Here is a 15,778-nt window from a genome sequence, read left to right on the forward strand (position 1 = left end):
AGTGTATTACGAGTGAACACATAGGTAACATTGAATAGCATATAAACCAGGAGACGGCATGATTTTGCTTCCCCTCACAAACTCAAATATAGTTCAAATATAACTGTAAAACTGTTCATATCACTCTTCACTCTCCACAAGATCAACCTGAACACTGGTGCTCACTGTTTAGTTGGGGCATCCTTTAGAGGTTATAGAGGTTAGCAAGGTTATCAAGCTTTCTCTTTTGACGTCACTCTGTGTGTCTACCCACCCCCTGGCAGTTATGCAAAAGTGCATACGTACATGAAATTCTGTTCAATGTGGCCTAAACTGTTAGGTAGAAGAATCTCATGCAGAACTTAGTGCTGTTGATGTTCTCTCTCTTGAACTTTTACATAGCATCCATCGCTGCAGTATCTATGGACTTCTGGCAGAGCTGGGCAATAAAACTGAGGAGGTAATCTTTATTCAAGAGAAAATCTGCTCTAATTTGTTACCATAATCGTCTACTGGAACAGAACATTATGAATGTTTTCTTATCTGTTATTACACTTAAATTCGTTCTTTCAGTGGGCAAAGATAATTTCCTAGGTGCAAATACAGCAGCACATTCCATAGTTTTCTTCAGACTCTTTAGAAAGTTTACTTAAATCCATTACAAATCATAAAGATTTACAAATCATCATGTGGCAAATGATCATCCTGAACTGATTTATAGAGCTGTTTTTGTTGATGAGGAGGAAGCTGTAGTTCTGAAATGAAGCATTGCAAAAATGCATGGTAGAGTTCTGGATTTGCTTTATCTCTGTGAATTTGTATCAGTTTTACTCAGACTAGGCATAAAAATATTTTTCTTTTTAACTGCCAGCAGTGAAAACCTTATACTGGGATCTGAAAGTCACTGCCAACAGTAAATTTTTCTCAGGCCCAATTATTACAATTGAGTAGACAAGTTGTCTCCAGTGGGGTTATGAAGGTGCAAATAAGGCCAGCATTTGGCATTCCAGTGGGAAACTTGGAGATAGAATAGCTTCGCTGATGACATATGAGACTGACTAGAATCTAGCTTACTCCCCCAGAGCTATTGGGTCTGGTAAGCAAAAAAAAAAGAGTTACGAATCAAAGTCAAAACATACAATTATTTCCTAAGCAGACATATATGACTCACAGGGAACCTATCAGTTGAGAAGGAAGCTGCCTTTCCTTTGAGTCACCTTAAACATGTGTCCATTTGACATGGGCTAGCATTTGTAACCCAATAAAATAGAAACTTAAGTATATGCAGCCAGGTACAACAAAACATTTGGAAATTTACAGCGCTGGTGAGTCATAATTAGGAGCTTGCTTGCAAACGAATGACTCCTCCTTAATCCGCTTAGGCACCTGTGCAGCTTTTGGGTCAGGATTCACAGAAACACTTAGCATGGGACTTAGCTGGCTGAGCACGCCAGCTGTTGTGAATCCCAGTTTAGGTGCCTATCTCTTTTGGATGCCTAAATCAACCTCATAAACTTTGCCCTTCGGCCCTTCAGTCCCTGCCTTTTAGTCTTTCCTGTTCCAAACTTCTCCGTACCTGAGACTGGATGGTAGTCTTCCAGCAAATATTTTCCATTTGTTATTACTCCAGTTACTACCATTCCAGCTGAGTTTATTCCATGTTCTGAGAGAAAAACAACAACTGCACCATCTCATGGGCCACAACATTGGGAAATACATGATGGCTGTCAGGTTTTAGCAGCAACAACTGAGTAACAGGAATTTGTTTCCAGACAGAGCTGGGATAAAAAAACCCAATTGAATTACTGTCCTGTTTAAAGCCCAGTGCTACATTCAGTATTGGCCATGCAAAATGGGCTCATCACTTGCAGAACGAGGTACAGCAAGAAAGAAATTATGGTCAGCTTCCCCAGGGAGGTACAGAATCAAGTGCAGGGGTGAAAAGATTTATTTTTAATCAAGTGGATAATCCTCTTCACTGTGCAATGGGAATTACCTCAGGTATAAACATTAACCATTGTAACTATTAAGTATGAGGGGATATTAGATTAATTATTGTGTAGATGTGAAATAAACTGCTGCAGCTTTTGCAGTATGTAAAAAGGACAACGAGTAGAGAGTCTAAATTGTGTATTTAGCTCAATACACAGAAAGATACTTTGATTTAGTGATCACGTGATTTAGTGATGATAGTTACAAATTCAAGGTGTATGGTATTGAATCATGTTGAAAAATACTCACTTGTTCCATTTAACAATATTTAATGCAGTGATTGGAAATTCCACAGCAGGCAAAGGGAGCTGGGCTAACACCTCATACTGATTTTCATTAAGGTTTGGCTACCTAACTCCTCTGGATTAATTTGAGAATACAAATACCATTGTTATGTTTTTATTAGTCATAACTATGTAAAACTGCTGTTTAACATTTTTATTTCGATAAAGGTTGGGGTTTTTTTCCAATCAAAATCAGTGAATACAAGTACTTGCCTGGGAAAAAATATCCATTTTATGAAAATTGATCATATATGAACATAGAAATAAATATATAATTATGAAATCATCCTTTGCCAGATGCAATACATTTCTTTTACTATTTATTTATTTTTTCTTACTTTACAAAATAATCATTCTTTGCCTTATAATTTCTGTTTTCCTTGCAGCTGTACTTAAGGCTGTCATTGATTTCATTTAAAATACTGTCAGTGACCCGAGACTCTTTGAGCTGATATTTAGGTAACTTTTATAATGATATAATAATTTTAATAGCTTTTAAAAGAACTTACTATTCTAGTGATAAAATACTTTCATAAACTTTTTTGCACCTAAACACAGAAACCCGGTGAAATTTTTAGGCTGTGTTCAATGAAAATTTCTAATAACATAATTTAATTTGACTTAGAACACCTGACTTCACAAGGGCAACAGTTTTAAAACACACACCTATATTAACATCGCAAATTCTCCACACTACATATTGCAGTGATATCTCTGTGTTACAAGTTAACAAGATAAGATTATACATAATACTTCACTGAATTTAGTTGCGATATTCTGGAACAAAATCCAGGTTTTACACCATGGCTATATCAACTGGTTTCCATGGGAGTCCCACAAAACATAAAGAGATCAGGACAACACATTTCATATACAGTTTAAGCATTTTTTAGGAATGTATAAATATTATTTTTTGTCTCTAGATAGCTTTAGATTAAGGTTAATATTGTTGAAATATCTACATCTGCTTTTCTTCTCACTGTGATGTTTATCACCTAATAAAAATGCTAAAGTTACCAAGGAAAGATGTTTAATTTGTTCTTGCTGCTCAGTTGCATGTTGCATCCTATTTTGTAGTAAATGGCACAATGTCCCAAGTGGGCTGCCATACTGTCAGATACATTATTTATACATAACATTACTGGTTAATCAATGAACAAAAATGCAAGAACCTTTTTTTCCCTTTTTCTGTGACATCTTTAAAGCTACAGTAGAGAAGAACAATTTTGCAATGCATTATACTGTTACTCACTTTTGAAAATAGCTTCAGGAGTTTCCTGGCACAGTTTGCACCATGCATCTGATTAAATTGAATGTGATTGTTAGATAAACGAAGTAACGATTTGTGCAATGCAGAAGAGTAATTTAGTTAACTATGTAAGCTATTCTTTCCAGTTAAAAGTGAGCAAAATATATTCCAACAAATGTTTCTAACAGAAGATTTTTTTTTAAATCTGACATGAAAACTGAATAGCCCATCATGATTTTTCATGTGTGTTTACAAGAGAGCCAGAATTTAAAAAGTCACTTGAATGCTCAGCAATTTTAGAAGTTCACCCTGCACCAAATGGAAAATGGAATTTGTAAGTGAATGAAGAACTGAAATATGAAAATATACGTGTGCAAACAAGAGAAATACAGCTGTACTTTGTCACAGAACTACATGGGATTTTTGTACTTCAGCTTATTCTGTCGTATTTTGTTCATAGACATTTCAGATCAATACAAAATATTCAGCTCTGTTCCAGTGATTGAATATGAATACATTATGTGCATACAAAAATAGTGATAATCTATGTTGATACAATAGTTCATTTTGCATTAGTGTCCTAGATGGGACAATGTTAAGAAGCAATTTAAATGAAATTCATTTAAATGTCAGCTCTCATGCTTGCGATTTTTCTATAATTGGTTATTTAATTAAAATAATTCTCATAGTCATTAATTTAGACTAAAACTTGCTGTGCACTGACATGTTTTAATTACATGGTATTAACAAAATTGATATGCTTTAAAAAAGCATGGTTAAATTTTAAACAAGAATAAATTAGAAATCTCATAGATCATCCTACTTAGAGTATTTATGAGAAAAAATCAGTCATTTAAAATGTTTATTATAAACAAAGTCCCAACATTATTGTGCATGTATCATGTTTGGTTCCTGCTTCAGTATGAGGAGACTTTTATGTTAACACAACACCTCCATCTTCGAATTCCTTTAACCAACACACAATAAATAAGGTAATGAACCAAATTAAATATTAATAAAAATCCACATAAACCACAGAAGACAGACATAGAACTGACGTTTGAATTATACCATACCTTTGATATCATTAGGACAACATATTAATGAAGTTTTAAAGGGTTGAATCTTTATCTACTGTTCATGAAGACAAAAAGGATTATACAAGCCTCCTTGTAAGATGCAGATAAGGAGTGAAAAAAATTAAATGTTCTAGTAAAACTACCTGAACAGGGTAGAAGAGCTAAAGTCTTAGGCACTGATCCTGCAAGGTAATCCATAAGCAAAGATCCACATGCCCTTATGAAGTACCCTGAAGTAAAAGGACCTACTTTCATAAATAAAGTAGGTACTTTGTTTTCAGGACTGGGCTTATATTCAAAAGTGTGAGAATCAGAATTTTATTTCATTGTCTATTAATTAGACTAGCTCTACATTACTTTGACCTTTTTAATATTCTATGATTTAATTGGATGATCAGTCTACCTCAGCCTATGATTGCCAATCATTCTGCATAATATACTTCTACTCTTTTTTACTTCGATATGTGCAGGATCAGACTCTTATTAGCATGAAATAATGATTTTATTGTGAATGGCAGGGGCCAAAAAAGATGTATACAGACATCTAAAACTTTTTTAATTCCATAACAAGATAACTTATCAGTGTTTCTTTTTCTGGCAGCCAACATATGAAGGATACTATACCTCTCCCAAGCTCTTCTCTTTTGGTCCTCAAATTCAACACTGCACAGCCCAGAGTTTAAAATGGTGCTCAAGACTGAGGGCTTATCAGGTCTCACACTACTCACCAAGCTGACTTACAAAAAACACTGCAGTAACAAAATGCTGCAGAAAGGCAACTCTTGCATGTGGACTCCATCTCCATCTCCTCTTACAGTCTGAGGACTGGATTCATCTAAGTGTAGATGTCTAGATGTGAGCTAATGATTGTAGGCTCTTTATAGTCAGTAGAGAGCAATAGAGCAGAACATCTCATTTCAAAGGAGATACTGTATTTGGTTAGATGAATTGTGCTCTGAAAGTGACTATAGCTCTCCATGTACTATAAAGAAAGGCTAGGACTGGGTCAGAGATTTAAGGTTCCCTAGCTGAATTCCACCCATTCTGTCTGGATAGATTTGTGTGCTTTATCTCTAATCTTTTTGTTTGGTTCTGACTTATGCATTGTATATGATATCTTGTTTTTGCTTTCTATTTTATGAATATCCATGGTTTGCAGTACTGTAACTTCTATGTGTCTCACAGTCTTTAAAATCTTTATTCTCCATACCTGTGTGAAGGGAAGACCTGCTATTTCTGCAAGATAACAGGAAAACTACTAGTTTACCAAGATAGCACAGGAAGTCTGTGGCAGAGCCAGGAACAAAGCCTAGCCCAGTTAACCTCCATTTAAGCTCTTAGTGCTAGCTAAGTGACCCATACTTCATATTTTCTCCACTATGACTTCCTTTCTGCTTTGTTGCTGTTGGTTTTTCATGCAGTAGCAGCACAGTTGTCTTACTTGGTGAGCTGATGGGGATTCTGACTTCTCAGTTGGAGCATCCTGTCCTATGGCTGTTGCAATGAGGCTCTCTATAGGATACCTCTCTATAGCAAATTAAAGTGTGATTGCAGCATGTGTTAGCTAAACCTGACTAGCACAATTAACACCATCAGCAAAAAATAGGAGACTAATTTATGGTATGCCAGCAATCTAAATGTTGGTGTATATCATGATGATCCTTAGTCAGTTGTATTCCAACTTCCAACATGTAAAAATGCTACCTTGACTTCACTGCTGTTCTCTGCATGAAGCAGATCAGCTAGCAAGGTTGTACTCTTATCTCCGATAATCAGATTTTCATTTTGCACTGTCAACATACTTTCCAAACTGTAAGTAACCCGTATTTACGTTGTAGAAAATGTGGAAGGAGAAAACATTAACTAGAATAGATTCAGTAACATATTATCATCCCTCTTTAACAATGAAGTTCATGGGTTATAGGATCCAGGTGTGTACTTATTAACTCATTTCCATGGTAAATGAAGCTTGTGACAGAAAATTTTGCTGATGCTGGAGCTGGACCTCATTTACCCTCAGACTTTTTTCCAGGACTCCTGCAATGTAAAAGTATCTTCAAGTGTATGTAAATATAACTTATTGATAGCCTCCCTGGAAAGTTTTCATCAGACAAATCTTCAAGACTGACAACAGTACACTTTCAGTTTAAAATCTATATGCAACTTTAGCAGTGAAGCTTGCAATTCAAGCCTAATAAAAACTCCTCTGTCACTCTTCTTGTTTATTTTATTGCTTAATACATTGCTTCAGTTGAGAATATTCAGAAGTCACCTTGAAGAGTACAGGGTGGTCACTTGCCATAGGAACTGTGGTTCTTTAAACAAAGTATCTCTTTCTAGGTCCCCTAAGTACTTAACTTTTCCCTGTTGTTCCAGTCTCATTAGACTTTCAGACTGCAGGAGGAATCACATAAGCTGGTACCCTCATCCCAGCAAAGAATGTTTTTCAAGCTTCCTGAAGCTCACTGTTACTAGTAATTGGTTGTCACGGTTTAACTCCAGCCAGCAACTAAGCACCACACAGCCGCTCACTCACTCCTCCCCCAGTGGGATGGGGGAGAGAATCGGAAGAGTAAAAGCGAGAAAACTTGTGGGTTGAGATAAAGACAGGTTAATAGGTAAAGCAAAAGCTGCACATGCAAACAAAGCTAAACAAGGAATTCATTTACTACTTCCCATCGGCAGGCAGGTGTTCAGCCATCTCCAGGAAAGCAGAGCTCCATCATGCATAACAGTTACTTGAGAAGACAAACGCCATTGCTCCAAATGTCCCCCCCTTCCTCCTTCTTCCCCCAGCTTTATATGCTGAGGATGACATCACATGGTATGGAATATCCCTTTGGTCATTTGGGGTCAGCTGTCCTGGCTGTGTCCCCTCCCAACTTCTTGTGCACCCCTAGCCTACTCACTGGTGGGATGGTATAAGTTGCAGAAAAGGCCTTGACTCTGTGTAAGCACTGCTTAACTAAAACATCCCTGTATTATCAACAGTTTTCAGCACAATTCCAAAAAATAGCCCCATACTAGCTGCTATGAAGAAAATTATCTCTACCCCAGCCAAAACCAGCACATTGGTCTTCAGCCCACAAGCCCAACATACAAGGTGAAGTCCCATAAATCTGGCTGGACATTTAAAAGAAAAAGAAACAAAAAAAAAAAGGAAGGAAGGAATATTTTGAAGCTTTGTGGGACAGAATATTAAAATTCAAAATCTTTCTCCTGAGACAGCCAACAGTCCCTGCCTTTACAATAGAAGAATACAATACAATCTGCAGCGCTTACAAAACAGTCTAACTTGTAGCATCACAGCAATGCATCAGACCTACATCAGAGCCTAGTAATTTGTTCCCAACTATGACACAAAAAGCTGGCTTTCTGAGAGTTGTCACCAAAAAAAAAAAAAAAGAGGCATGGCTACAGAGAATTTGAAAATGTGTACAGTGATATAGCTTAGAGAGGAAAAGAATAAATCTGTTATTTAAGTTATCATCTCTTTTTTCTTCTTTAGAGAAGATTAAGGATGGGATTTAACTTTAGACTAAGCATCTCTATGAGAGATAGGTGGGTTTAAGCTCTCCTAACGGTCAGTGGAAATTTAGCCAATGCAGTCCAGCAAGGCTAGAGAGGTATTCAGCTGTCCTTGAAGTTGATGCCTACCTTTTGGCAGCTGAATAGCTCTCTAAACTCTGGTATTGAATGGATGTCAGTGATTGAAACAAGACTTCAGACACAAAGGTTGGTATTCTACTGCCTTAACATAGGTGTCTAATGCCATTCAAGATGTCCTAAGGTACATATCCCGCATAGCCATTCCAGTAGGCGTGAATTCCTTATGGGTCTTGTGTCACAACTGCCAGGCTTGTATGGAATCTCAGATGGTACTAGATACCTATGTTTAGGCTACTGAGTCCCATATATATGTCTCATTCGTGAAGACTCACCTATATGAGCTCAAATTCAGTTATCTGACTGGAATCAGATCCCATCTCAAAAATACATATTTTTATTTAGTTTAAGCACAGGTGAAGATTTTGACACAGAGAGTGAAGGTAATTTGGTATGCTGTTAACAATAGAACAATTAACAAAAAAACCCCATTGATAACTAACTTAAAACTGCAAAAACTTTGGAGATTTTTTTCTTCTTTTTTCCTTTCTCTTTGTATGTTATCACACTGTCTATATTGATATCCAACTCCTAAATAAGATCCATCATTTTCCAGACTGTAGTCTATGGAGACACTGAACACACTGGTGTATTTTAGGAAATGCATAAATGTAAAGATAAGATATGTGATATCACATATCCTGTAATTCCATCACAATTTGTTGATGTGTTGCCAACAAATCTGTTTCGATTTCAAGTTCAGAACTGATGTTTTCTCTTGGAAGCTGGTCACTGCTATACAAATGTGTTAGCCCCACTTCAAGCTTCATGCTGAAAAGAATTCAGAAATAGCCCTGGGAACATTTAGTATTTCCTTGAAAAAGCTGTGGATTGTCATTAACTGACAAACAGTCCGCTGCCAAGTTCTTGCAAGAATTGTATTTGTTGTCTGATGCCAAACAGCCTCTTTAAATGCTAATGAACAAAGTATGGCATGCATTCTGTTCTTGATGGATTATGCCTATACCTTCTGTGGTCAACAGAAGGGGAATTCCCGGCCCATATGATTTCCATTCTGGCACACTACTCTTTTCTCTGCTTACAAGGCAGTAAGCACTCAAATAGATTAGTCAATCTTATTTTTAAATTAAGTATAGCCTCCGCACCCTAACTCACATGTATAAAATCTGAAGGAACTATGCCAGGCTGCCTACGCACTGTATGTGTTTTGTTTTCTTTAGAGGATTAAGCTCCTGACTTTAACACCAGTGATGCTCACTGTATACTGATATGCCTTTTAAATTCAAACATGAATGTTTCATAAACAGCTGATTTACATATTTGTCTTTACCTCTTTGGAGACAGATTTAAGGAGTTACATTTTTAAATTGTCTTCTTTAGTGGTTTTCATAATTTCCTGCTACTGAAAGAGCTGGCTTGATACAGAAATACATTAAAGAACCATATCTTGCTACCACGTGTACGTGTGGTTTTATAGCCAGTAGGAGGTCCAGATTTGTATATCAATACCTTTGATTACATCTTCAAGCCCAGCTTTCCAAGAAGCATAAATTATGCAGCAAATGGCAAGCTCAGGAGCTGTACACTGAAAAATTTTTGTGTGATGTGATATTTTAATTTGTTTTAATTGTCATTCAATAACTGCTGTTAGTCAGATGATCCTCTCCTACTAGTTTACAATCTGCTGAAAAGGAAGGAAAAGTTGTTCCAGGACAACAGCAAGCTACAAGCTACAGGGACAATACAATCCATCTTTAGTTAAGATGCACAACTACAAGATATAAAATATGCTATTAATAGAAATAAAGAATCACGAAAAGTGGTAGGAAAAAATTACAAGAATATTTTATCAAATCACAGGGAGGGAATTTTTCATTTTAGGTGAGCCGCAATTCATTTCTCTGAAACCTACAGCTGAGGCTGAGCCTGCAGTGGATCCCCACATGGATCCCACCAACTTAACTGGTGAAAATGCACTCCTGTTTCTGGTCTTCATGCAACTTTAAAAATAGCTTTGCTAGCTAACATGAAATAAAAATTTAATTATTTCATTCAGGGAAGTTGAGCTTTCAATAAAACATGAGTTTGGGGTGGTGGTGGGGGAAGCATCTTGCCCTCTACCTACCTGTACAGGCAGAAGGACTGTTTTTCTCTTTTACACTGACCCACCTCTGGAGAATGTGCTTCTGCATGGAGAAAGTGTGTTTCTAAGTTAGTGAGAAGTTTGGTCAAAGCTTACCCTTTCTGTGGAGAAAAAAAAGAAGTCCTCAATGCCTTCTGAATGAAATTCCTATAGGGAAAAGGAGAAAAAAAAAAAGAAAAAAAAAAAAGAGTAACAAAAGTATCCCGTGTCTCTAATTTGCTGGAAGTGCTAGACATGCTTATCTAAACATCCTGGATAAATCACGATATCCTGTCATCCATTCAGCAGTAGCAAATGAAATGGATAACCGTACTTGCAGGTATTAATATTACAAGAAAACAAATTCTTTTGATAGCCTTACTCTCATTTGAAATGAGCAATTTCTTCTAGTCTTCTGGCTATTTATAGTAAGACCTTTATAAGCTCAAACTAATTAATAAACGAGATCAATTTCAAGAATTTTTTTCTTGTTCAAAACCACATAATCATTCATTTTAGTAACATTTTAAAGGCCATGTCTAAAATAGATTTGCACCCATTTCCCCAATGTGAATTTTTTACTCTTTGGCAGCGTGCAATAGGTAGTGTATAATGACCTTTTCTCTGTTTGGAACAGGGATTAGAATAATATATTTGACCCTTTTTACTCACCTGGGAGTGATGCTAGTCTCCATGTTCAATAAAGTAAAATATGTCTCTAGTGTCCCAAGGTTAAGGCCATGACTTTAAACTATTTAACACAAGCTATCAGGCTGATTCACCTCAGTTAGACTCTACAGAGGGTATGTTTTTACTTTTTCTCTTTTTTATTAGGCTGAATTATGTATACTTCATCACAACAATTTCTTATCCACAGTACAGTTAAGGGAAATATTTTGCATTACAAACAAAGCAAGTTAACCTGGTCACATTGTGCATTATAACAAAATTTATGGCTGCATAAATAGCAGTGTAAACTTACAGAAAGACTGGTAATTATAGTGCCATTGATGGTCTTTGTTGCTTTAATTCTGAAGCAGCCAGAATGATTAAACTGAATCTTAATCGACTTCTCCATTAAAAATGCTGGCAGAGAAGCTCCCTTAACCTTTCTCATTGATTGAACACAACAATCACCATTCAATTATAATGCAAAAGGACATTTGTTATAATGTACGAAAGATGCATGAGCCATTTCCTTTTACTCAAGACAATCAATGAGATGACTCCTACCTCAAAGAAGGTAAGGTGAAGCTAGTGTACCTGGAAGAGCATTAAAGTCAAAGCTGAACTCAGGTAACTGCAAACACTACAGTTTTCAGGGGATGGAAGATTATTTCAGTGAAAATAAAACAAGCAATTCCTCACTTTATGAAGAATAAATATCCTCTTTAAAAGATGGACAAGTATTAATACAGAATTGGAAGTAAATTCACCAAAATTAACAGTAAATTCCTATCTTATAAAACTAAGTGAAACTCTTTCATATAAAGAGTCTAGGTACATTGTAAGTAGAACTAAAAGTCAGATCTGGATTTTTAGTTTTAATGACTTTTTTATATCTTCATTTTGTGTTTAGGAGGAATATTTTGTATATTTAAGTGGTCACAATTCAGAATTAATAGAGCATGGTAATGTCACATGCTGAATATGAACACTGCAATCACTAACAAACAGCACCGCTTCTGGACTTGGAAAACTAACAGGAAATATTTCTGAATCACAGAAAGCACAGGATTTTCACAAAAGCAATTGCCTTAATTATATCTTTCTTTCCTCAAGTCAACTGCAGGAAAAAGGACACAAGGTAGTTAACACATCACACACATTTGGGAAGATTGCTCTTTAAGAGCTAACTTTCACAAGCTTTCTAAAAGATCTACTTTTTAAAGTTGGCATATCCTATCCTGAAAAAGTCATTCACTTCAGCCCAAAAAAAGTATACTTTTAGAGTTGCTGTGGAAGCTCTTATGCCACTCTTGCTCTCTGTTGCTAGAATCGAGAGGCTGGAAAGTCATGGCAGAGAGAAGAAGGAGCAGCCAGGCTGCTCACATTGCTAGTACTGTTTATGCCACTCGCAGATGTGGAGTTTGCCTCTGCATCAGTTTGCACCAAGTCAGATCAGCCCCTGAGCTGCTGTAACTTGGCGGAGTGAGCTCTACTCCCAAAGCAAAAAGGGCAGGAGCTGGAGACTCCATAGTACGTTTTCAGCTCCGGTCCCTAAATTGTTTGTGCTGAGTTTCCATCACCAGAGTCTGAGTAGTATAAATCCTTTAAAATTTTCTCTTTTAGCCTCTTGACCATTTTGCAACAGTTCTTTGCCTTCTCCAGTAAGTCTCTGGGTTCACTGTGTATGATGGACAGGATGAGTACTAATTCAAAGTTATCCATATACCGCTCGTTGTTTTCAATTTAGCCGTTCTGTCTCTGTTAAAACATTGAGATACAGTTCAACATCCATTTTCTGAAAGACGTTGGTGCTGCCATCAGATTTTAAAAGCCCTATAATACAGTACTCGTTTTCTGAATCCTTGCATGCATTTCCCAGTAGAAATCACCATCTGCTGCTGATATCTTCCTGGGTAATTATTTCTTCTCCTGCCTAACCTCTTTCTCATATTACTCCAACTTCTTCTTTCACGTAAAACACATCCTTTTTATGCTGTTAATTCAACTGACAAATATCAGTAATGTTTATCAGAATCAAGAATAGCCAAAAAAATCGGAGGGATGAGAAAACTATCCTATATAAACTAAAATCCTGAAGAGTTACTCCAAAGCTTCTGACAGTCACTCTTCTAATCTAAAATCACTAATAAATAAACAAAAATAACAACAGGAAGTGAAAGCACGGGAAATATACTGTAATGGTTATCTACTACTGGATTACCCAGGGAATGTTGTTTTTCCTGTATCTTTTTCAAACTGTAAACCTGACAGGACAGATCCCATATCCTACTATTTCTTGTAGGTTGATAAGCAGTTTTCTGACACCACTTCAATAAATTATTAATAACAACCAGGAGACCAGTATTTTCTGCTTGAATATAATCATTCTGCTTATAAGAAATACACTCTTCCAAATTTTCTGTGATGTTGTGATGACCACAGTTATTGCATAAATAGCTATGTAAAATATGAATGTAGTCTTGACAATTCGCGTAGCAAGAAACTTTAATTTTGAAATCTTCTAAATTTCTGTCACCTTCTATAAAATTTTATTTTAAAGAACATAATTTTCTCAGTGCTGTTGACTATGTTGGTAGATTCAAAGTCTAATTAAAAATGAGCTTGAATTTATTTTTCTGAGTGGTGGAAAGACCAAATACTGCTTCCCAGTGTGAAATATTGTAAAACAATACAATGTATTGTAATTATGTTGTCATTTACCATACAAGGTATTCTAAAACACTGGACTCGTGAGTCAAATGCATGAATGGTACTGAAAGCAGAGCCCAAAATTTCAGTCTTTACCACTATCAAGGTGGTTTACTCAATCACCACCCCCCCCCACCCCAAGCCTTACATACTCTTGCATAGTAGGTGAGAAAGTGAGAAAAGAGAGATCTGAACTCCACTTCTGCATTGCGGAATATTTAAACCCTTTGGACAAGTGAGCAATAGGTTCAAATACTGTTGTTCACACTGTGGGAGACTAAAACTCTGTGTCCTTTAGGGCTGCAGGAATTGGCACTGGTTTCTCATTTGCCACTTGCAAGAATAACAACCATGATCTCTTTCCCGATCCCAGCCTCTCTGTTCCTTTTCTTCCCAGCTTCTTCCTCTCTCTCTTTTATTTTGGTCATAGTCAAATAAGGAATTGATTCACCGTTTCTCACATTTGGTAATCCACAGCAAAGGTGAGGGAACAAAAGGACTGACACAAAGAGGTACAAACACATTCAAACCTATCAGCCCCTAGCAGAATGGCCCTCTGTTTTGACAGAGGCATGTCAACTTCAGAACAATCCTGCTGACAGCTGCTTGTTTCTGTACCTGCTGCTTTTACCCACTCAGTTGTACAGAACCAGCTGTTTGTGTGCCATGCTTTGTTGGAAAAGAAATCTCCAGCTTTATGGCAGAAATGGGGATCTTTCTTACTTTTCAAATATCAATTACTGATTTTATTTGCAAAACAATAACTAGGCAAGCTTGTTGATAGCCGGCAGACAACAGTGCAGAAGGAGGTGGGCTGCCACCCTGGTTGTCCATCTTCACAAGTGGCCGTGGAGCCCTGAGCTGCCGGCACTGCCTCTGCCCCTTCAATAGCAGAGGGGGGATGAAGGCCCATGAACAGGGAGCCTGGATTTGTGGGCATCAGTACAGGTAGGGCTTGGAAATAAAGCTACTGGTACAAGCCTGCATTTTCATCTAAAGGTAATGATTTTGCTTCCTCTGCCATAGGTAACAGCCTACTTGACTTATATTGAATGGCAGCCCTGTTCCGATGGAATTAGACCTCCCAAAGAAAATGTAACTCTGGCCGAAAAATAAGTATATTATTTTAGGGATCAGATGACAAATCAGAAACAAATATACAGCATAAATTTTATGTTGGCCAAAATTGTCACATTCCTGCATGAACCCTGTAGAATTTTCGTTTCCTTCTGTTGTCCGGAATGAGCATCTGTTAGTTTGATCAGTCCTGCCCAGCTTTACTGACAACCGCATGTATGGCTTTATTAATTTTTAAGTGGAGTCAGATGCACTAGAGAGAACTTGGCTGGTGTGTCCCACACAAGCACAATTTCTTGACACTGCAAAGGGAAAAGAAAAAGCTAAACATTTGTTTTCATAAGCTGGATATCAAAAGTAATCTAAAATGCACAATGTGAAAGGTATCTCGTTAGAACTATTTCCAGGTTTAAGGTGAGGTGCTTTGTGAACACAACCTGTCCTAAACTGTAAAAACCGTTACTAAGAAAGTAAATTATTCTTAGTAAATCTGTCATGTTTTATATGTATCCAATGGCTTCACCTCATCCTCAATGTTATAAAAGTCTTTTTTTGGGCAAGTAGATTTCTCTTGTCCATTATAAAAGAAGGTAAACACACTGAAAAATGCTGCCACAGTGAACTAACATTGATATAGTGGTGACTAAATTCAAGTGTTCAAGCAGTTCAACAGTTCTCACAGACAGACAAATTTTAGGATATTGATGTGAATACATTGGGATCAAATATACTGACCTGAAAGTCTTGTTAGAACAGACTCTTTTAAGCTACTTGGAGGGCCTATATTCTATTTGGATCAAAAAATATCAAGATAGATGTACTTACGGTATGTTGGCACTCCTGTTTTCTTTCCTGGTGGGCTGTAAATATTCATGTGGAAAAGAAAAAAACAGCCAAGCCACTATGAAACTCACACATGTTTCAACTACTGAACAGAACTTTTGGAAAATTTTATTGCTCCCGTGTCTCTTCTCCCCAGCCTACTTTTGGA

The sequence above is a fragment of the Gymnogyps californianus genome, chromosome 1 (genome assembly GCF_018139145.2).
Source record: "Gymnogyps californianus isolate 813 chromosome 1, ASM1813914v2, whole genome shotgun sequence".
Lineage (NCBI taxonomy): Eukaryota > Metazoa > Chordata > Aves > Accipitriformes > Cathartidae > Gymnogyps > Gymnogyps californianus.